The following is a 25241-nucleotide window of genomic DNA, read 5'->3' on the forward strand; positions in this document are numbered from 1 at the left end:
GTTGATGAGAGAGAAGCAGTATGACTTGTCACTATGAGAGAGAAGCAGTATGACTTGCCACTAGTTGTAAACGATGAGAGAGAAGCAGTATGACTTGTCACTAGTTGTCACTAGTTGTAAACGATGAGAGAGAAGCAGTATGACTTGTCACTAGTTGTAAACGATGAGAGAGAAGCAGTATGACTTGTCACTAGTGAGAGAGAGAAGCAGTATGACTTGTCACTAGTTGTGATGAGAGAGAAGCAGTATGACTTGTCACTAGTTGTAAACGATGAGAGAGATGAGCAGTACAATGAGAGAAGCAGTATGACTTGTCACTAGTTGTAAACGATGAGAGAGAAGCAGTATGACTTGTCACTAGTTGTAAACGATGAGAGAGAAGCAGTATGACTTGTCACTAGTTGAGAGAGAGAAGCAGTATGACTTGTCACTAGTTGTAAACGATGAGAGAGAAGCAGTATGACTTGTCACTATGACTTGTCACTAGTTGAGAGAGAGAAGCAGTGACTTGTCACTATGAGAGAGAAGCAGTATGACTTGTCACTAGTTGTAAACGATGAGAGAGAAGCAGTATGACTTGTCACTAGTTGTAAACGATGAGAGAGAAGCAGTATGACTTGTCACTAGTTGTAATGACTTGTCACTAGTTGTAAACGATGAGAGAGAAGCAGTATGAGTTGAGAGAGAGAAGCAGTATGACTTGTCACTAGTTGTAAACGATGAGAGAGAAGCAGTATGACTTGTCACTAGTTGTGAGAGAAAGCAGTATGTCACTAGTTGAGAGAGAAGCAGTATGACCTTGTCACTAGTTGTAAACGATGAGAGAGAAGCAGTATGACTTGTCACTAGTTGTAAATGATGAGAGAGAAGCAGTATGACTTGCCACTAGTTGTAAACGATGAGAGAGAAGCAGTATGACTTGTCACTAGTTGTAAACGATGAGAGAGAAGCAGTATGACTTGAGTTGAGAGAGAAGCAGTATGACTTGTCACTAGTTGTAAACGATGAGAGAGAAGTAGTATGACTTGTCACTAGTTGTAAACGATGAGAGAGAAGCAGTATGACTTGTCACTAGTTGTAAACGATGAGAGAGAAGCAGTATGACTTGTCACTAGTTGAGAGAGAGAAGCAGTATGAGTCACTAGTTGTAAACGATGAGAGAAGCAGTATGACTTGTCACTAGTTGTTGATGAGAGAGAAGCAGTATGACTTGTCACTAGTTGTAATGACTTGCCACTATGAGAGAGAAGCAGTATGACTTGTATGAAGCAGTATGAGTAGCCACTGAGAGAGAAGCAGTATGACTTGTCACTAGTTGTAAACGATGAGAGAGAAGCAGTATGACTTGTCACTAGTTGTAAACAATGAGAGAGAAGCAGTATGACTTGCCACTAGTTGTAAACAATGAGAGAGAAGCAGTATGACTTGTCACTAGTTGTATGACTTGTCACTAGTTGTAAACGATGAGAGAGAAGCAGTATGACTTGTCACTAGTTGTAAACAATGAGAGAGAAGCAGTATGACTTGTCACTAGTTGTAAACTTGAGTTGAGATGAGAGAGAAGCAGTATGACTTGTCACTAGTTGTATGACTTGTCACTAGTTGAGAGAGAGAAGCAGTATGACTTGTCACTAGTGATGAGAGAGAAGCAGTATGACTTGTCACTAGTTGTAAACGATGAGAGAGAAGCAGTATGACTTGTCACTAGTTGTAAACGATGAGAGAGAAGCAGTATGACTTGTCACTAGTTGAGAGAGAGAAGCAGTATGACTTGTCACTAGTTGTAAACAATGAGAGAGAAGCAGTATGACTTGCCACTAGTTGTAAACGATGAGAGAGAAGCAGTATGACTTGTCACTAGTTGAGATGAGAGAGAAGCAGTATGACTTTCACTAGTTGTGATGAGAGAGAAGCAGTATGACTTGTCACTAGTTGTAAACGATGAGAGAGAAGCAGTATGACTTGTCACTAGTTGTAAACGATGAGAGAGAAGCAGTATGAGTCACTAGTTGACTTGACTTGTCACTAGTTGAAGCAGTATGACTTGTCACTAGTTGTAAACGATGAGAGAAGCAGTATGACTTGTCACTAGTTGTAAAGAGAGAGAAGCAGTATGACTTGTCACTAGTTTGAGAGAGAAGCAGTATGACTTGTCACTAGTTGTAAACGATGAGAGAGAAGCAGTATGACTTGTCACTAGTTGTAAACGATGAGAGAGAAGCAGTATGACTTGCCACTAGTTGAGAGAGAAGCAGTATGACTTGCCACTAGTTGAGAGAGAAGCAGTATGACTTGTCACTAGTTGTAAACGATGAGAGAGAAGCAGTATGAGTAGCCACTAGTTGTAAACGATGAGAGAGAAGCAGTATGACTTGTCACTAGTTGTAAACGATGAGAGAGAAGTAGTATGACTTGTCACTAGTTGTAAACAATGAGAGAGAAGCAGTATGACTTGCCACTAGTTGTAAACAATGAGAGAGAAGCAGTATGACTAGCCACTAGTTGTAAACGATGAGAGAGAAGCAGTATGACTTGTCACTAGTTGTAAACGATGAAAGAGAAGCAGTATGACTTGTCACTAGTTGTAAACAATGAGAGAGAGAGAGAAGCAGTATGACTTGTCACTAGTTGTAAACGATGAGAGAGAAGCAGTATGACTTGTCACTAGTTGAGAGAGAGAAGCAGTATGACTTGTCACTAGTTGAGAGAGAGAAGCAGTATGACTTGTCACTAGTTGAGAGAGAAGCAGTATGACTTGTCACTAGTTGAGAGAGAAGCAGTATGACTTGCCACTAGTTGTAAACGATGAGAGAGAAGCAGTATGACTTGTCACTAGTTGTAAACGATGAGAGAGAAGCAGTATGACTTGTCACTAGTTGAGAGAGAGAAGCAGTATGACTTGTCACTAGTTGTAAACAATGAGAGAGAAGCAGTATGACTTGCCACTAGTTGTAAACGATGAGAGAGAAGCAGTATGACTTGTCACTAGTTGAGAGAGAGAGAAGCAGTATGACCTTTCACTAGTTGTAAACGATGAGAGAGAAGCAGTATGACTTGTCACTAGTTGTAAACGATGAGAGAGAAGCAGTATGACTTGTCACTAGTTGAGAGAGAGTGAAGCAGTATGACCTTTCACTAGTTGTAAACGATGAGAGAGAAGCAGTATGACTTGTCACTAGTTGTAAATGATGAGAGAGAAGCAGTATGACTTGTCACTAGTTGTAAATGATGAGAGAGAAGCAGTATGACTAGCCACTAGTTGTAAATGATGAGAGAGAAGCAGTATGACTTGTCACTAATTGTAAACGATGAGAGAGAAGCAGTATGACTAGCCACTAGTTGTAAACGATGAGAGAGAAGCAGTATGACTAGCCACTAGTTGTAAACGATGAGAGAGAGAAGCAGTATAACTAGCCACTAGTTGTAAACGATGAGAGAGAAGCAGTATGACTTGTCACTAGTTGTAAACGATGAGAGAGAGAAGCAGTATGACTTGCCACTAGTTGAGAGAGAGAAGCAGTATGACTTGCCACTAGTTGAGAGCGAGAAGCAGTATGACTTGCCACTAGTTGAGAGAGAGAAGCAGTATGACTTGCCACTAGTTGAGAGCGAGAAGCAGTATGACTTGCCACTAGTTGAGAGCGAGAAGCAGTATGACTTGTCACTAGTTGAGAGAGAAGCAGTATGACTTGTCACTAGTTGAGAGCGAGAAGCAGTATGACTTGTCACTAGTTGAGAGAGAAGCAGTATGACTTGTCACTAGTTGAGAGAGAGAGAAGCAGTATGACCTTTCACTAGTTGTAAACAATGAGAGAGAAGCAGTATGACTTGTCACTAGTTGTAAACGATGAGAGAGAAGCAGTATGACTTGTCACTAGTTGTAAATGATGAGAGAGAAGCAGTATGACTAGCCACTAGTTGTAAATGATGAGAGAGAAGCAGTATGACTTGTCACTAGTTGAGAGAGAGAAGCAGTATGACTTGTCACTAGTTGTAAACGATGAGAGAGAAGCAGTATGACTAGCCACTAGTTGTAAACGATGAGAGAGAGAGAGAAGCAGTATGACTTGTCACTAGTTGAGAGAGAGAAGCAGTATGACTTGTCACTAGTTGAGAGAAGCAGTATGACTTGTCACTAGTTGAGAGAAGCAGTATGACTTGTCACTAGTTGTAAACGATGAGAGAGAGTAGCAGTATGACTTGTCACTAGTTGTAAACAATGAGAGAGAAGCAGTATGACTTGTCACTAGTTGTAAACGATGAGAGAGAGTAGCAGTATGACTAGCCACTAGTTGTAAACGATGAGAGGCTGTATGCTCCTTCCTGTGTTCTCTCTCTCACTGTGTGTTATTCTGACCACCAGGGACAGGCCTCTGCAAAACGACAAGGAAAATTTAAAAAGGTACTGATGACCTAGAATTCACTCTGTCAAATCCTCAAAAGGAAAATGGTGTTTTATGTTGTGAATCACTGTGGGGAAGAATGAAGATATTTGTCCCAACATGTAAATATATTTCTCCTGGCAAAGTTAGACAAGGTTAATTTCCTCTGGTGGTCAATATAGCAGCACAGGTGTGTTCTGTCACCATGACAACGCATTCTAACTGACAAGGGATTGGACAGACAGCAGGGGGGAGTGTTGTAGAGGCTTATGGGTAATGTAGTCCTAGAGGGTGTCAGTGGGTTAACCAGTGGTTTTATCTTTCTCATCAAGGACATTGTGCCAGTGGTCTATCACCTGATCCCTGCACCCAACAAGACCAAGAACGGAGCGAAGGAGGGGCGAAGGAGGGAGCGAAGGAGGGAGCGAAGGAGGGAGCGAAGGAGGGGGCGAAGGAGGGGGCGAAGGAGGGAGCGAAGGAGGGAGCGAAGGAGGGAGGGGGCGAAGGAGAAGGAGGGAGCGAAGGAGAAGGATGTGAAGGAGGAGTTTGAAGAGGCTCTCAGAGACCTGAAGATACAGTGGATGACCAAGTCAGTCTCTTTCTGTCTGTTTGGGTCTCTCTACCTGCTGTCAGTCTGTCTGTTTGGGTCTCTACCTGCTGTCAGTCTGTCTGTTTGGGTCTCTACCTGCTGTCAGTCTCTCTGTCTGTTTGGGTCTCTACCTGCTGTCAGTCTGTCTGTTTGGGTCTCTACCTGCTGTCAGTCTGTCTGTTTGGGTCTCTCTACCTGCTGTCAGTCTGTCTGTTTGGGTCTCTCTACCTGCTGTCAGTCTGTCTGTTTGGGTCTCTACCTGCTGTCAGTCTCTCTGTCTGTTTGGGTCTCTACCTGCTGTCAGTCTCTCTGTCTGTTTGGGTCTCTCTACCTGCTGTCAGTCTCTGTCTGTTTGGGTCTCTCTACCTGCTGTCAGTCTGTCTGTTTGGTCTCTCTACCTGCTGGTCTGTCTGTTTGGGTCTACCTGCTGTCAGTCTGTCTGTTTGGGTCTCTACCTGCTGTCAGTCTGTCTGTTTGGGTCTCTCTACCTGCTGTCAGTCTGTCTGTTTGGGTCTCTCTACCTGCTGTCAGTCTGTCTGTCTGTTTGGGTCTCTACCTGCTGTCAGTCTCTCTGTCTGTTTGGGTCTCTACCTGCTGTCAGTCTCTCTGTCTGTTTGGGTCTCTCTACCTGCTGTCAGTCTGTCTGTTTGGGTCTCTACCTGCTGTCAGTCTGTCTGTTTGGGTCTCTACCTGCTGTCAGTCTGTCTGTTTGGGTCTCTCTACCTGCTGTCAGTCTGTCTGTTTGGGTCTCTCTACCTGCTGTCAGTCTGTCTGTCTGTTTGGGTCTCTACCTGCTGTCAGTCTCTCTGTCTGTTTGGGTCTCTACCTGCTGTCAGTCTCTCTGTCTGTTTGGGTCTCTCTACCTGCTGTCAGTCTGTCTGTTTGGGTCTCTACCTGCTGTCAGTCTGTCTGTTTGGGTCTCTCTACCTGCTGTCAGTCTGTCTGTTTGGGTCTCTACCTGCTGTCAGTCTGTCTGTTTGGGTCTCTCTACCTGCTGTCAGTCTGTCTGTTTGGGTCTCTCTACCTGCTGTCAGTCTCTCTGTCTGTTTGGGTCTCTCTACCTGCTGTCAGTCTCTCTGTCTGTTTGGGTCTCTACCTGCTGTCAGTCTCTCTGTCTGTTTGGGTCTCTACCTGCTGTCAGTCTCTCTGTCTGTTTGGGTCTCTCTACCTGCTGTCAGTCTGTCTGTTTGGGTCTCTACCTGCTGTCAGTCTGTCTGTTTGGGTCTCTCTACCTGCTGTCAGTCTGTCTGTTTGGGTCTCTACCTGCTGTCAGTCTGTCTGTTTGGGTCTCTCTACCTGCTGTCAGTCTGTCTGTTTGGGTCTCTCTACCTGCTGTCAGTCTCTCTCTGTCTGTTTGGGTCTCTACCTGCTGTCAGTCAGTCTGTCTGTTTGGGTCTCTCTACCTGCTGTCTGTCTCTCTCTGTCTCTGTCTCTCTCTCTTCCTCCCTTACCTCTCTCTTCCTCCCTTACCTCTCTCTCTTCCTCCCTTACCTCTCTCTCTCTTCCTCCCTTACCTCTCTCTCTCTTCCTCCCTTACCTCTCTCTCTCTTCCTCCCTTACCTCTCTCTCTCTTCCTCCCTTACCTCTCTCTCTCTTCCTCCCTTACCTCTCGCTCTCTCTCTCTTCCTCCCTTACCTCTCGCTCTCTCTCTCTTCCTCCCTTACCTCTCGCTCTTCCTCCCTTACCCTCCCCCCACTTCCAGGTTAGACACCAGCTCCCTGTATGATGACCTGAAGGAGAACTTCTCTTCCTACCTGCCACTACATGTTCAGAGGCTGCACCAGCTCGACTCTGAGAAGGTACACACACTATCTGCTGTTGATTAATCGTGTCTAACCTTGATCTCTCTCGCTCTCTCTCTGCTGTTGATTAATCGTGTCTAACCTTGATCTCTCTCTCTCTCTCTCTCTCTCTCTCTCTCTCTGCTGTTGATTAGTCTCGTCTAACCCTGATCTCTCTCTCTCTCTGCTGTTGATTGGTCGCGTCTAACCCTGATCTCTCTCTCTCTGCTGTTGATTGGTCGCGTCTAACCCTGATCTCGCTCTCTTTGCTGTTGATTAGTCGCGTCTAACCCTGATCTCTCTCTGCTGTTGATTAGTCGCGTCTAACCCTGATCTCTCTGCTGTTGATTAGTCGCGTCTAACCCTGATCTCTCTCTCTCTGCTGTTGATTGGTCGCGTCTAACCCTGATCTCGCTCTCTTTGCTGTTGATTAGTCGCGTCTAACCCTGATCTCTCTCTGCTGTTGATTAGTCGTGTCTAACCCTGATCTCTCTCTCTCTCACTTTGCTGTTGATTAGTCACGTCTAACCCTGATCTCTCTCTCTCTCTGCTGTTGATTAGTCGCGTCTAACCCTGATCTCTCTCTCTGCTGTTGATTAGTCGTGTCTAACCCTGATCTTTCTCTCTCTCACTTTGCTGTTGATTAGTCACGTCTAACCCTGATCTCTCTCTCTCTGCTGTTGATTAGTCGCGTCTAACCCTGATCTCTCTCTCTCTCTTTGCTGATGATTGGTCGCGTCTAACCCTGATCTCTCTCTCTCTCTCTCTGCTGTTGATTGGTCGCGTCTAACCCTGATCTCTCTCTGCTGTTGATTGGTCGCGTCTAACCCTGATCTCTCTCTCTCTCTCTCTCTGCTGTTGATTGGTCGCGTCTAACCCTGATCTCTCTCTGCTGTTGATTAGTCGCGTCTAACCCTGATCTCTCTCTCTCTCTCTGCTGTTGATTGGTCGCGTCTAACCCTGATCTCTCTCTGCTGTTGATTGGTCGCGTCTAACCCTCATCTCTCTCTGCTGTTGATTGGTCGCGTCTAACCCTGATCTCTCTCTGCTGTTGATTGGTCGCGTCTAACCCTGATCTCTCTTTCTCTGCTGTTGATTGGTCGTGTCTAACCCTGATCTCTCTTTCTCTGCTGTTGATTGGTCGCATCTAACCCTGATCTCTCTTTCTCTGCTGTTGATTGGTCGTGTCTAACCCTGATCTCTCTCTCTCTCTCTGCTGTTGATTAGTCGCGTCTAACCCTAATCTCTCTCTCTCTGCTGTTGATTGGTTGCGTCTAACCCTAATCTCTCTCTCTCTGCTGTTGATTGGTCGCGTCTAACCCTAATCTCTCTCTGCTGTTTATTGGTCGCGTCTAACCCTGATCTCTCGCTCTCTCTCTTTCTCTGCTGTTGATTGGTCGCGTCTAACCCAGATCTCTCTTTCTCTGCTGTTGATTGGTCGCGTCTAACCCTGATCTTTCTCTGCTGTTGATTGGTCGCGTCTAACCCTGATCTCTCTCTCTCTCTCTCTGCTGTTGATTAGTCGCGTCTAACCCTGATCTCTCTCTCTCTCTGCTGTTGATTAGTCGCGTCTAACCCTGATCTCTCTCTCTCTTTGCTGATGATTGGTCGCGTCTAACCCTGATCTCTCTCTCTCTCTCTCTGCTGTTGATTGGTCGCGTCTAACCCTGATCTCTCTCTGCTGTTGATTGGTCGCGTCTAACCCTGATCTCTCTCTCTCTCTCTCTGCTGTTGATTGGTCGCATCTAACCCTGATCTCTCTCTCTCTCTGCTGTTGATTGGTCGCGTCTAACCCTTATCTCTCTCTCTGCTGTTGATTGGTCGCGTCTAACCCTGATCTCTCTCTGCTGTTGATTGGTCGCGTCTAACCCTGATCTCTCTTTCTCTGCTGTTGATTGGTCATGTCTAACCCTGATCTCTCTTTCTCTGCTGTTGATTGGTCGCGTCTAACCCTGATCTCTCTCTCTCTCTCTCTCTCTCTGCTGTTGATTAGTCGCGTCTAACCCTGATCTCTCTTTCTCTGCTGTTGATTGGTCGCGTCTAACCCAGATCTCTCTCTCTCTCTCTGCTGTTGATTGGTCGCGTCTAACCCAGATCTCTCTTTCTCTGCTGTTGATTGGTCGCGTCTAACCCTGATCTCTCTCTCTCTCTGCTGTTGATTGGTCGCGTCTAACCCTGATCTCTCTCTCTCTCTGCTGTTGATTGGTCGCGTCTAACCCTGATCTCTCTCTCTCTGCTGTTGATTGGTCGCGTCTAACCCTGATCTCTCTCTCTCTGCTGTTGATTGGTCGCGTCTAACCCTGATCTCTCTTTCTCTGCTGTTGATTGGTCGTGTCTAACCCTGATCTCTCTCTCTCTCTCTCTCTCTGCTGTTGATTAGTCGCGTCTAACCCTGATCTCTCTTTCTCTGCTGTTGATTGGTCGCGTCTAACCCAGATCTCTCTCTCTCTCTCTCTCTCTCTCTCTCTCTCTCTCTGCTGTTGATTGGTCGCGTCTAACCCAGATCTCTCTTTCTCTGCTGTTGATTGGTCGCGTCTAACCCTGATCTCTCTCTCTCTGCTGTTGATTGGTCGCGTCTAACCCTGATCTCTCTCTGCTGTTGATTGGTCGCGTCTAACCCTGATCTCTCTCTCTCTGCTGTTGATTGGTCGCGTCTAACCCTGATCTCTCTTTCTCTGCTGTTGATTGGTTGCGTCTAACCCTGATCTCTCTCTTTCTCTGCTGTTGATTATTCGCGTCTAACCCTGATCTCTCTCTGCTGTTGATTGGTCGTGTCTAACCCTGATCTCTCTCTCTCTGCTGTTGATTGGTCGCGTCTAACCCTGATCTCTCTCTCTCTCTGCTGTTGATTGGTCGCGTCTAACCCTAATCTCTCTCTGCTGTTTATTGGTCGCGTCTAACCCTGATCTCTCGCTCTCTCTCTTTCTCTGCTGTTGATTGGTCGCGTCTAACCCTGATCTTTCTCTGCTGTTGATTGGTCGCGTCTAACCCTAATCTCTCTCTGCTGTTTATTGGTCGCGTCTAACCCTGATCTCTCGCTCTCTCTCTTTCTCTGCTGTTGATTGGTCGCGTCTAACCCTGATCTTTCTCTGCTGTTGATTGGTCGCGTCTAACCCTGATCTCTCTCTCTCTCTCTGCTGTTGATTAGTCGCGTCTAACCCTGATCTCTCTCTCTCTCTGCTGTTGATTAGTCGCGTCTAACCCTGATCTCTCTCTCTCTCTTTGCTGATGATTGGTCGCGTCTAACCCTGATCTCTCTCTCTCTCTGCTGTTGATTGGTCGCGTCTAACCCTGATCTCTCTCTGCTGTTGATTGGTCGCGTCTAACCCTGATCTCTCTCTCTCTCTCTGCTGTTGATTGGTCGCATCTAACCCTGATCTCTCTCTCTCTCTGCTGTTGATTGGTCGCGTCTAACCCTTATCTCTCTCTCTGCTGTTGATTGGTCGCGTCTAACCCTGATCTCTCTCTGCTGTTGATTGGTCGCGTCTAACCCTGATCTCTCTTTCTCTGCTGTTGATTGGTCGTGTCTAACCCTGATCTCTCTTTCTCTGCTGTTGATTGGTCGCGTCTAACCCTGATCTCTCTCTCTCTCTGCTGTTGATTAGTCGCGTCTAACCCTGATCTCTCTTTCTCTGCTGTTGATTGGTCGCGTCTAACCCAGATCTCTCTCTCTCTCTCTCTCTGCTGTTGATTGGTCGCGTCTAACCCAGATCTCTCTTTCTCTGCTGTTGATTGGTCGCGTCTAACCCTGATCTCTCTCTCTCTCTGCTGTTGATTGGTCGCGTCTAACCCTGATCTCTCTCTCTCTGCTGTTGATTGGTCGCGTCTAACCCTGATCTCTCTCTCTCTGCTGTTGATTGGTCGCGTCTAACCCTGATCTCTCTCTCTCTGCTGTTGATTGGTCGCGTCTAACCCTGATCTCTCTTTCTCTGCTGTTGATTGGTCGTGTCTAACCCTGATCTCTCTCTCTCTCTCTCTCTGCTGTTGATTAGTCGCGTCTAACCCTGATCTCTTTCTCTGCTGTTGATTGGTCGCGTCTAACCCAGATCTCTCTCTCTCTCTCTCTCTCTCTCTCTCTGCTGTTGATTGGTCGCGTCTAACCCAGATCTCTCTTTCTCTGCTGTTGATTGGTCGCGTCTAACCCTGATCTCTCTCTCTCTGCTGTTGATTGGTCGCGTCTAACCCTGATCTCTCTCTGCTGTTGATTGGTCGCGTCTAACCCTGATCTCTCTCTCTCTGCTGTTGATTGGTCGCGTCTAACCCTGATCTCTCTCTCTTTCTCTGCTGTTGATTGGTTGCGTCTAACCCTGATCTCTCTCTTTCTCTGCTGTTGATTATTCGCGTCTAACCCTGATCTCTCTCTGCTGTTGATTGGTCGCGTCTAACCCTGATCTCTCTCTCTCTGCTGTTGATTGGTCGCGTCTAACCCTGATCTCTCTCTCTCTCTCTGCTGTTGATTGGTCGCGTCTAACCCTAATCTCTCTCTCTCTGCTGTTGATTGGTCGCGTCTAACCCTAATCTCTCTCTCTGCTGTTGATTGGTCGCGTCTAACCCTGATCTCTCTCTCTCTCTGCTGTTGATTGGTCGCGTCTAACCCTTATCTCTCTCTGCTGTTGATTGGTCGCGTCTAACCCTGATCTCTCTCTCTCTCTCTGCTGTTGATTGGTCGCGTCTAACCCTTATCTCTCTCTGCTGTTGATTGGTCGCGTCTAACCCTGATCTCTCTCTGCTGTTGATTGGTCGCGTCTAACCCTGATCTCTCTCTGCTGTTGATTGGTCGCGTCTAACCCAGATCTCTCTTTCTCTGCTGTTGATTGGTCGCGTCTAACCCTGATCTCTCTCTCTCTCTGCTGTTGATTGGTCGCGTCTAACCCTGATCTCTCTCTCTTTCTCTGCTGTTGATTGGTTGCGTCTAACCCTGATCTCTCTCTTTCTCTGCTGTTGATTATTCGCGTCTAACCCTGATCTCTCTCTGCTGTTGATTGGTCGCGTCTAACCCTGATCTCTCTCTCTCTGCTGTTGATTGGTCGCGTCTAACCCTGATCTCTCTCTCTCTGCTGTCTCTCTCTCTGCTGTTGATTGGTCGCGTCTAACCCTAATCTCTCTCTCTCTGCTGTTGATTGGTCGCGTCTAACCCTAATCTCTCTCTCTGCTGTTGATTGGTCGCGTCTAACCCTGATCTCTCTCTCTCTCTGCTGTTGATTGGTCGCGTCTAACCCTGATCTCTCTCTCTCTCTGCTGTTGATTGGTCGCGTCTAACCCTTATCTCTCTCTGCTGTTGATTGGTCGCGTCTAACCCTGATCTCTCTCTCTCTCTCTGCTGTTGATTGGTCGCGTCTAACCCTGATCTCTCTCTGCTGTTGATTGGTCGCGTCTAACCCTGATCTTTCTCTGCTGTTGATTGGTCGCGTCTAACCCAGATCTCTCTTTCTCTGCTGTTGATTGGTCGCGTCTAACCCTGATCTCTCTCTCTCTGCTGTTGATTGGTCGCGTCTAACCCTGATCTCTCTCTCTTTCTCTGCTGTTGATTGGTTGCGTCTAACCCTGATCTCTCTCTTTCTCTGCTGTTGATTATTCGCGTCTAACCCTGATCTCGCTCTGCTGTTGATTGGTCGCGTCTAACCCTGATCTCTCTCTCTCTGCTGTTGATTGGTCGCGTCTAACCCTAATCTCTCTCTCTCTGCTGTTGATTGGTCGCGTCTAACCCTAATCTCTCTCTCTGCTGTTGATTGGTCGCGTCTAACCCTGATCTCTCTCTCTCTGCTGTTGATTGGTCGCGTCTAACCCTTATCTCTCTCTGCTGTTGATTGGTCGCGTCTAACCCTGATCTCTCTCTCTCTCTCTCTGCTGTTGATTGGTCGCGTCTAACCCTTATCTCTCTCTGCTGTTGATTGGTCGCGTCTAACCCTGATCTCTCTCTGCTGTTGATTGGTCGCGTCTAACCCTGATCTTTCTCTGCTGTTGATTGGTCGCGTCTAACCCTGATCTCTCTCTCTCTCTTTGCTGTTGATTAGTCGCGTCTAACCCTGATCTCTCTCTCTTTGCTGTTAATTAGTCATGTCTAACCCTGATCTCTCTCTGCTGTTGATTGGTCGCGTCTAACCCTGATGTCTCTCTGCTGTTGATTAGTCGTGTCTAACCCTGATCTCTCTCTGCTGTTGATTGGTCGCGTCTAACCCTGATCTCTCTCTGCTGTTGATTGGTCGCGTCTAACCCTTATCTCTCTCTGCTGTTGATTGGTCGCGTCTAACCCTGATCTCTCTCTGCTGTTGATTGGTCGCGTCTAACCCAGATCTCTCTTTCTCTGCTGTTGATTGGTCGCGTCTAACCCTGATCTCTCTCTGCTGTTGATTGGTCGCGTCTAACCCTGATCTCTCTCTCTCTGCTGTTGATTGGTCGCGTCTAACCCTGATCTCTCTCTCTTTCTCTGCTGTTGATTGGTTGCGTCTAACCCTGATCTCTCTCTTTCTCTGCTGTTGATTATTCGCGTCTAACCCTGATCTCTCTCTGCTGTTGATTGGTCGCGTCTAACCCTGATCTCTCTCTCTCTCTCTGCTGTTGATTGGTCGCGTCTAACCCTGATCTCTCTCTCTCTCTGCTGTTGATTGGTCTCGTCTAACCCAGATCTCTCTTTCTCTGCTGTTGATTGGTCGCGTCTAACCCTGATCTCTCTCTCTCTCTGCTGTTGATTGGTCGCATCTAACCCTTATCTCTCTCTGCTGTTGATTGGTCGCGTCTAACCCAGATCTCTCTCTTTCTCTGCTGTTGATTGGTCGCGTCTAACCCTGATCTTTCTCTGCTGTTGATTGGTCGCGTCTAACCCTGATCTCTCTCTCTCTCTGCTGTTGATTGGTCGCATCTAACCCTTATCTCTCTCTGCTGTTGATTGGTCGCGTCTAACCCAGATCTCTCTCTTTCTCTGCTGTTGATTGGTCGCGTCTAACCCAGATCTCTCTTTCTCTGCTGTTGATTGGTCGCGTCTAACCCTGATCTTTCTCTGCTGTTGATTGGTCGCGTCTAACCCTGATCTCTCTCTCTCTCTGCTGTTGATTGGTCGCGTCTAACCCTGATGTCTCTCTGCTGTTGATTAGTCGTGTCTAACCCTGATGTCTCTCTGCTGTTGATTAGTCGTGTCTAACCCTGATGTCTCTCTGCTGTTGACTAGTCGTGTCTAACCCTGATGTCTCTCTGTAGGAGCGTCTGAAGCGCCTGGGTGACATCGTAACGGCCTCTGACATGGTTCTGTCTCAGATCGACCAGACGGCCCTGGCAGTCTACCTCACCTTAAAGGCCGACCCTCGCCCTGACGCTGCCACCATCAAGAGGTACACCACTAAGTCTTAGTTTGGGTCCCAAATGGCACCCTATTCCCTATATAGTACACTACTTTAGACCAGGGCCCTATAGAACCCTATTCCCTATATAGTGCACTACTTTAGACCAGGGCCCTATAGAACCCTATTCCCTATATATAGTGCACTACTTTAGACCAGAGCCCTATTCCCTATATAGTGCACTACTTTAGACCAGAGCCCTATTCCCTATATAGTGCACTACTTCAGACCAGGGCCCTATAGAACCCTATTCCCTATATAGTACACTACTTTAGACCAGAGCCCTATAGAACCCTATTCCCTATATAGTGCACTACTTTAGACCAGAGCCCTATAGAACCCTGTTCCCTATAGAGTACACTACTTTAGACCAGAGCCCTATGGAACCCTGTTCCCTATATAGTACACTACTTTAGACCAGAACCCTGTTCCCTATATAGTGCACTACTTTAGACCAGAACCCTGTTCCCTATATAGTGCACTACTTTAGACCAGAGCCCTATTCCCTATATAGTGCACTACTTTAGACCAGGACCCTATAGAACCCTATTCCCTATATATAGTACACTACTTTAGACCAGAGCCCTATAGAACCCTATTCCCTATATAGTGCACTACTTTAGACCAGGACCCTATAGAACCCTATTCCCTATATATAGTACACTACTTTAGACCAGGGCCCTATAGAACCCTATTCCCTATATATAGTACACTACTTTAGACCAGGGCCCTATAGAACCCTATTCCCTATATATAGTACACTACTTTAGACCAGGGCCCTATAGAACCCTATTCCCTATATATAGTGCACTACTTCAGACCAGGACCCTATAGAACCCTATTCCCTATATATAGTACACTACTTTAGACCAGAGCCCTATAGAACCCTATTCCCTATATAGTGCACTACTTTAGACCAGGACCCTATAGAACCCTATTCCCTATATATAGTACACTACTTTAGACCAGAGCCCTATAGAACCCTATTCCCTATATAGTGCACTACTTTAGACCAGGGCCCTATAGAACCCTATTCCCTATATAATAATAATAATAATATATGCCATTTAGCAGACGCTTTTATCCAAAGCGACTTACAGTCATGTGTGCATACATTCTACGTATGGGTGGTCCCGGGGATTGAACCCACTACCCTGGCGTTACAAACACCATGCTCTACCAACTGAGCTACAGAGGACCAGTAGTGCACTACTTTAGACCAGGCCCTATGGGCAATAGGGCTCCATTCAGGGCTCATCCTTAGACAGTCAGGTCACAACAGATTGTCTGTCTGTTAAATCCGTTAAAACCACTCCCCTTTACCTCATTTCTATTGGACAGAGAATTTGATATCTAATAGAACTTCCTGTTTCTGTGTGTTTCCTGCAGTGACATGGAGAAGCAGAAATGTTCCCTGCTGGATGCTCTGTGTAGGAAGGGCTGTGCCCTGGCTGACCTGGTACTGCTGCCTGCTCCACCCCAGGACGGGGTTGGGGGGGCTGGGGGGGGGGCGTAGAGGCCGGAGACGGGGCAGAGACAGGGGCTGAAGAGGAGGAGGTGACCAGCTCTGACGACGCCCAACAGGGCAGGGCCAAAGCCTTGACAGACACCTTCTGGGAGCTGCAGAAGTGGGTGGAGCTAACGGACTCTAAGGTGAGGAGAAGAGGTGTGGCCAGCTGTTTCCACGACGATCCCCGGCTTTACGCCACAACTAACTTGCAGTGGATGATATGTCAACGGTAACTTACATATGAATCATCCATCTCAATCATCCATCTTTGATCCCCTTCCTCCCCAGGTGTTGACGTTCTCCTACAAACATGCACTAGTCAATAAGATGTACGGAAGAGCCCTGAAGTTTGCCTCCAAGATCGTAGAAGATAAACCCAGTAGAGAGAACTTGAAGAACTGCATTCAGGTTAGAAACATCTACTTCCTGTTAGTCAGCCTCAGTCCAACTACCTGATACATCTCCTTCCTGTTAGTCCTGTTTTACAGCCTCAGTCCAACTACCTGATACATCTACTTCCTGTTAGTCCTGTTTTACAGCCTCAGTCCAACTACCTGATACATCTACTTCCTGTTAGTCCTGTTTTACAGCCTCAGTCCAACTACCTGATACATCTACTTCCTGTTAGTCATGTTTTACAGCCTCAGTCCAACTACCTGATACATCTACTTCCTGTTAGTACTGTTTTACAGCCTCAGTCCAACTACCTGATACATCTACTTCCTGTTAATCATGTTTTACAGCCTCAGTCCAACTACCTGATACATCTACTTCCTGATAGTCATGTTTTACAGCCTCAGTCCAACTACCTGATACATCTACTTCCTGTTAGTCATGTTTTACAGCCTCAGTCCAACTACCTGATACATCTACTTCCTGTTAGTCATGTTTTACAGCCTCAGTCCAACTACCTGATACATCTACTTCCTGTTAGTCCTGTTTTACAGCCTCAGTCCAACTTCCTGATACATCTACTTCCTGTTAGTCATGGTTTACAGCCTTAGTCCAACTACCTGATACATCTACTTCCTGTTAGTCCTGTTTTACAGCCTCAGTCCAACTACCTGATACATCTACTTCCTGTTAGTCCTGTTTTACAGCCTCAGTCCAACTACCTGATACATCTCCTTCCTGTTAGTCATGCTTTACAGCCTCAGTCCAACTACCTGATACATCTACTTCCTGTTAGTCATGTTTTACAGCCTCAGTCCAACTACCTGATACATCTACTTCCTGTTAGTCCTGTTTTACAGCCTCAGTCCGACTACCTGATACATCTACTTCCTGTTAGTCCTGTTTTACAGCCTCAGTCCAACTACCTGATACATCTACTTCCTGTTAGTCACGTTTTACAGCCTCAGTCCAACTACCCAATACATCTACTTCCTGTTAGTCTTAGATTAGCAGTGTTTAATCTGTCTGTATCACTTGAACAAAGAGCCTAAAGCTCAGAGACATTCAGATAGCAATCTACTTCCTGTATGGTGACATCACGTCCTGTTTGTTCCCAGGTAATGCGGTCCTTGGGCTGGATGCACTGTGCCACTTTCACGGAGAACTGGCTGCCCATCATGTACCCTGCCGACTACACTCCCTTCTAGACACTCTGTTACACACACACACACACACACACACACACACACACACACACACACACACACACACACACACACACACACACACACACACACACACACACACACACAGTCAGCGGTTTTTTTTTTTTCTACCCAGTCTTGAAGATTTCAACCCAGACACATTTTCAGAGCTTCTTGTTAAAATAAAAACCCTCCACTGTTGTTCAGTTGTAGATAGAAAGATGAAGTCCCAGAACGGATTGGGTCGTTTCATCTTTATCTGATATTTTTGTTCTGAATGTTTCACCCTCCTGAATGAACCCGGTCTGTAGAAAGGTACCGACACGCGGCATAATACACATTATAAACAGGCAATATGACATGTTATTATTCTCCCTGAGCGATGTTTAAATGTGTGTGTGTGTGTGTGTGTGTGTGTGCGCGTGCGTGCGTGCGTGCGTGTGTGTGTGTGTGTGTGTGTGTGTGTGTCCGTCCTCTCTTTGGAATCGCTGGAAAGAGCCTCCCTCATTGTCAGGATTCCACTGTGATCCTGTCCTTGCTTTTGTTTCCCCCCTCCTTTCCTCCCTCCTTCCCTCCTTTCCTCCCTCCTTCCCTACCTCCTTTCTCTGTACTGTAAATTAAGCATTTGAGGTTTTAGTTACGGTCTGAAGTTCAGGGTTCATCTGTCTCATTCTGTCTTCTCGTTGCCAACGACAGTCCCTCCTAATGGCCTTAACTTTAATCAACCACGGGACCGTCAGCGCCGTCCAACTCTTGACTCCAGATCGATCAGAACAACCTCCTCATATCGCTCTGGGTGTGGCCCAAACACCACCCTATTCCCTATATAGTGCACTTCTTGTGACTAGAGCCCCGCGGGGGTTTCGTACGGCTGTGATTTGAAAGCAGTGCACTCTATAGGGAATAGGTTAACACTTGTATTTATATTACAACTCAAAAACGTAGTCAATTAAACGACAATATTTTACGGAATGTTAAGATTTTAAGGAAATGTACTTTTTAGTATTATTTTATAACCATATTCTTCCTGGACGACATGTGGAAAGTACCAACACACAGTTTTGTTGTCACTGTAATGGAATTATGTCACAAATGAATAAAAATATTTGGAAGAGTAATTGTATGAGTGTCTTATGAGTGTCTTATGAGTGTCTTATGAGTGTCTTATGAGTGTCTTATGAGTGTCTTATGAGTGTCTTATGTAGTTATCTGATCCACCAGTAGACTACTTAGGACTTCCTATATCCAGAACCCATTTATATTTGACCATAGAAACTGGAACAAAGACAACAAAGCGCATATATTTTTTAAATATTTAATATCAATCCAAATTTTCCAAGTACATGTTTTTAAAGAAAAGGAAACTGAAGCGTTACATCGTGGAACCCATTTTGAGCCTTTTTGTTGTTGTATGTGGGACATATTTGGGAGATGGACCGTCGCTAGGCAACAGTCCCGAAACGCGATTGAGAGAACAAGGCCTTCTGAAGCTTCAAGTAAGCCAATGTTACTAAACTAGTTAGGATGAATCAGTTTAAAGTGAAACCAATGAATTATGACATGTAGTGAATATATGAACCGTTAGTGCAGGACGTCATTGTAAAAATCTTACCGGCATGAAATTAGTTTCCAATCGTTCAGATAGTTGCGTTGTAACATTTTGACGGGCTGTTTCTTTCTGCCTGTCGACTGCTATCGTTATGCTGAGTTGACTGTAAAAGATGAATTGCTAAAGTTAGCTAAGTAGTGGTTAGGGATCGTTAGCCATTTTTAAAATGAGCAGGTGTGTGTATGTCTAGACTACCATACACACCCTTCTACCATCATGCACTGCCTCAGTCAGAAACTCTGGCTAGACTACCATACACACCCTTCTACCATCATGCATTGCCTCAGTCAGAAACTCTGGCTAGACTACCATACACACCCTTCTACCATCATGCATTGCCTCAGTCAGAAACTCTGGCTAGACTACCATACACACCCTTCTACCATCATGCACTGCCTCAGTCAGAAACTCTGGCTAGACTACCATACACACCCTTCTACCATCATGCATTGCCTCAGTCAGAAACTCTGGCTAGACTACCATACACACCCTTCTACCATCATGCATTGCCTCAGTCAGAAACTCTTGTCTAGACTACCATACACACCCTTCTACCATCATGCATTGCCTCAGTCAGAAACTCTGGCTAGACTACCATACACACCCTTCTACCATCATGCATTGCCTCAGTCAGAAACTCTGGCTAGACTACCATACACACCCTTCTACCATCATGCACTGCCTCAGTCAGAAACTCTGGCTAGACTACCATACACACCCTTCTACCATCATGCACTGCCTCAGTCAGAAACTCTGTCTAGACTACCATACACACCCTTCTACCATCATGCACTGCCTCAGTCAGAAACTCTGGCTAGACTACCATACACACCCTTCTACCATCATGCATTGCCTCAGTCAGAAACTCTGGCTAGACTACCATACACACCCTTCTACCATCATGCATTGCCTCAGTCAGAAACTCTGGCTAGACTACCATACACACCCTTCTACCATCATGCACTGCCTCAGTCAGAAACTCTTGTCTAGACTACCATACACACCCTTCTACCATCATGCACTGCCTCAGTCAGAAACTCTGGCTAGACTACCATACACACCCTTCTACCATCATGCATTGCCTCAGTCAGAAACTCTTGTCTAGACTACCATCTCATCCCAATTATATCAAAATATAAAGGCCAATATAGCTTGGAAAGACAATCAGTGCAGCCTCTTTCAGATCACGTTTGTCAATATTCCCTCATCTCTCTCCTCTCCCACATTACAGACATTATGAGTGGCTTCTCTAGACTTTTAGTTAACTGTTCGTCTGTAAAAGGTCTAGATAACAGGTTAACTATTATCCTGTTATCTCTACTCCTTCTACAGACATTATAACTGTTATCTCTACCCCCTCTATAGACATTATAACTGTTATCTCTACCCCTTCTACAGACATTATAACTGTTATCCTGTTATCTCTACTCCTTCTACAGACATAACTGTTATCTCTACCCCCTCTATAGACATTATAACTGTTATCTCTACCCCTTCTACAGACATTATAACTGTTATCTCTACCCCTTCTACAGACATTATAACTGTTATCTCTACTCCTTCTACAGACATAACTGTTATCCTGTTATCTCTACTCCTTCTACAGACATTATAACTGTTATCTCTACCCCTTCTACAGACATTATAACTGTTATCTCTACCCCTTCTACAGACATTATAACTGTTATCTCTACCCCTTCTACAGACATTATAACTGTTATCTCTACCCCTTCTACAGACATTATAACTGTTATCTCTACCCCTTCTACAGACATTATAACTGTTATCTCTACGTCTTCTACAGACATTATAACTGTTATCTCTACGTCTTCTACAGACATTATAACTGTTATCTCTACGTCTTCTACAGACATAACTGTTATCTCTACCCCTTCTACAGACATTATAACTGTTATCTCTACCCCTTCTACAGACATTACCACTGTTATCCCGTTATCTCTACTCCTTCTACAGACATTAAAACTGTTATCTCTACCCCTTCTACAGACATAACTGTTATCCTGTTATCTCTACCCCTTCTACAGACATTATAACTGTTATCTCTACCCTTCTACAGACATTATAACTGTTATCTCTACCCCTTCTACAGACATTAAAACTGATATCCTGTCATCTCTACTCCTCTACAGACATTACCACTGTTATCTCTACCCTTCTACAGATGTTAAAACTGTTTATCTTGCTGGACACTCATCCCATCATACCAACCCACCGTTATATTTAGAGAGACCATCTGACACACACATCTATCCATTACCCAATCTCTGTTTACAAGCAGCATGTGTAATAGCAGTTTTGAGTCAGTGCTGTGGAGAGATATATATATATATACACACACACACACACACACACACACACACACACACACACACTATTACTCAGTCTCTGTTTACAAGTAAGTAATCCCAGTTTGTAAATAGAGGTTTGACAGAGAGTTGTTGCACCAAGTTATGCTCGATGTATTTTCTGGTCACAGCAGGTATTTCTAGTGAGTGTTTTTTACAGGAGCTTGCTGTTAGAAATGGATACCGATGCATACGCAATGGAATTTGTTATCTAACACATTCTATAATGCCTTATGGAGCAGGATACATAGTGAATACCTATACATAAACATGGGGAATACCTATACATAAACATGGTGAATACCTATACATAAACATGGGGAATACCTATACATAAACATAGTGAATATACATAAACATGGTGAATACCTATACATAAACATAGTGAATACCTATACATAAACATGGTGAATATACATAAACATGGGGAATATACATAAACATGGGGAATATACATAAACATGGGGAATACCTATACATAAACATGGGGAATACCTATACATAAACATGGGGAATACCTATACATAAACATGGGGAATACCTATACATAAACATGGTGAATATACATAAACATGGTGAATATACATAAACATGGTGAATATACATAAACATGGGGAATACCTATACATAAACATGGGGAATACCTATACATAAACATGGGGAATACCTATACATAAACATGGTGAATACCTATACATAAACATGGTGAATACCTATACATAAACATGGGGAATACCTATACATAAACATGGGGAATACCTATACATAAACATGGTGAATATACATAAACATGGGGAATACCTATACATAAACATGGTGAATACCTATACATAAACATGGGGAATACCTATACATAAACATAGTGAATACCTATACATAAACATGGGGAATACCTATACATAAACATGGTGAATACCTATACATAAACATGGTGAATACCTATACATAAACATGGGGAATACCTATACATAAACATGGGGAATACCTATACATAAACATGGGGAATACCTATACATAAACATGGTGAATACCTATACATAAACATGGGGAATATACATAAACATGGTGAATACCTATACATAAACATGGTGAATACCTATACATAAACATGGGGAATACCTATACATAAACATGGGGAATACCTATACATAAACATGGTGAATACCTATACATAAACATGGTGAATACCTATACATAAACATGGGGAATACCTATACATAAACATGGGGAATACCTATACATAAACATGGTGAATATACATAAACATGGTGAATACCTATACATAAACATGGTGAATACCTATACATAAACATGGGGAATACCTATACATAAACATGGTGAATACCTATACATAAACATGGTGAATACCTATACATAAACATGGGGAATACCTATACATAAACATGGTGAATATACATAAACATGGTGAATATACATAAACATGGTGAATACCTATACATAAACATGGTGAATACCTATACATAAACATGGGGAATACCTATACATAAACATGGGGAATATACATAAACATGGTGAATACCTATACATAAACATGGGGAATACCTATACATAAACATGGAGAATACCTATACATAAACATGGGGAATACCTATACATAAACATGGGGAATACCTATACATAAACATGGGGAATACCTATACATAAACATGGTGAATACCTATACATAAACATGGAATACCTATACATAAACATGGGGAATACCTATACATAAACATGGGGAATACCTATACATAAACATGGAATACCTATACATAAACATGGGGAATACCTATACATAAACATGGTGAATACCTATACATAAACATGGGGAATATACATAAACATGGGGAATATACATAAACATGGGGAATACCTATACATAAACATGGTGAATACCTATACATAAACATGGAATACCTATACATAAACATGGTGAATACCTATACATAAACATGGTGAATACCTATACATAAACATGGTGAATATACATAAACATGGTGAATATACATAAACATGGGGAATACCTATACATAAACATGGGGAATACCTATACATAAACATGGGGAATACCTATACATAAACATAGTGAATATACATAAACATGGTGAATACCTATACATAAACATGGAATACCTATACATAAACATGGGGAATACCTATACATAAACATGGTGAATACCTATACATAAACATGGGGAATACCTATACATAAACATGGTGAATACCTATACATAAACATGGTGAATACCTATACATAAACATGGTGAATACCTATACATAAACATGGTGAATACCTATACATAAACATGGTGAATACCTATACATAAACATGGGGAATACCTATACATAAACATGGTGAATACCTATACATAAACATGGTGAATACCTATACATAAACATGGTGAATACCTATACATAAACATGGTGAATATACATAAACATGGGGAATACCTATACATAAACATGGTGAATACCTATACATAAACATGGAGAATACCTATACATAAACATGGGGAATATACATAAACATGGGGAATATACATAAACATGGGGAATACCTATACATAAACATGGGGAATACCTATACATAAACATGGGGAATACCTATACATAAACATGGGGAATATACATAAACATGGTGAATATACATAAACATGGTGAATACCTATACATAAACATGGTGAATACCTATACATAAACATGGGGAATACCTATACATAAACATGGTGAATACCTATACATAAACATGGGGAATATACATAAACATGGTGAATACCTATACATAAACATGGGGAATATACATAAACATGGTGAATACCTATACATAAACATGGGGAATACCTATACATAAACATGGTGAATACCTATACATAAACATGGGGAATATACATAAACATGGGGAATACCTATACATAAACATGGTGAATATACATAAACATGGGGAATACCTATACATAAACATGGTGAATACCTATACATAAACATGGTGAATACCTATACATAAACATGGGGAATACCTATACATAAACATGGTGAATACCTATACATAAACATGGGGAATACCTATACATAAACATGGGGAATATACATAAACATGGGGAATATACATAAACATGGGGAATACCTATACATAAACATGGTGAATATACATAAACATGGGGAATATACATAAACATGGTGAATACCTATACATAAACATGGTGAATACCTATACATAAACATGGGGAATACCTATACATAAACATGGGGAATACCTATACATAAACATGGGGAATACCTATACATAAACATGGTGAATATACATAAACATGATGAATATACATAAACATGGTGAATACCTATACATAAACATAGGGAATACCTATACATAAACATGGGGAATACCTATACATAAACATGGGGAATACCTATACATAAACATGGGGAATACCTATACATAAACATGGGGAATACCTATACATAAACATGGGGAATACCTATACATAAACATGGAGAATACCTATACATAAACATGGAGAATACCTATACATAAACATGGGGAATACCTATACATAAACATGGTGAATATACATAAACATGGGGAATACCTATACATAAACATGGTGAATACCTATACATAAACATGGGGAATACCTATACATAAACATGGTGAATATACATAAACATGGGGAATATACATAAACATGGGGAATACCTATACATAAACATGGTGAATATACATAAACATGGGGAATATACATAAACATGGGGAATACCTATACATAAACATGGGGAATACCTATACATAAACATGGTGAATACCTATACATAAACATGGAGAATACCTATACATAAACATGGAGAATACCTATACATAAACATGGAGAATATACATAAACATGGGGAATATACATAAACATGGTGAATACCTATACATAAACATGGTGAATATACATAAACATGGGGAATACCTATACATAAACATGGGGAATATACATAAACATGGGGAATATACATAAACATGGTGAATACCTATACATAAACATGGTGAATATACATAAACATGGGGAATACCTATACATAAACATGGGGA

General features: G+C 43.5%; 1 pseudogene; it reads left to right on the forward strand.

Moving 5' to 3' along the window:
- The window catches only part of LOC124018301, a 96667-nt pseudogene extending 79365 nt beyond the window's left edge, over positions 1-17302 (forward strand).
- Positions 17303-25241: the final 7939 nt, after the last annotated feature.

The sequence above is a fragment of the Oncorhynchus gorbuscha genome, unplaced genomic scaffold, assembly GCF_021184085.1.
Source record: "Oncorhynchus gorbuscha isolate QuinsamMale2020 ecotype Even-year unplaced genomic scaffold, OgorEven_v1.0 Un_scaffold_472, whole genome shotgun sequence".
Classification (NCBI taxonomy): domain Eukaryota; kingdom Metazoa; phylum Chordata; class Actinopteri; order Salmoniformes; family Salmonidae; genus Oncorhynchus; species Oncorhynchus gorbuscha.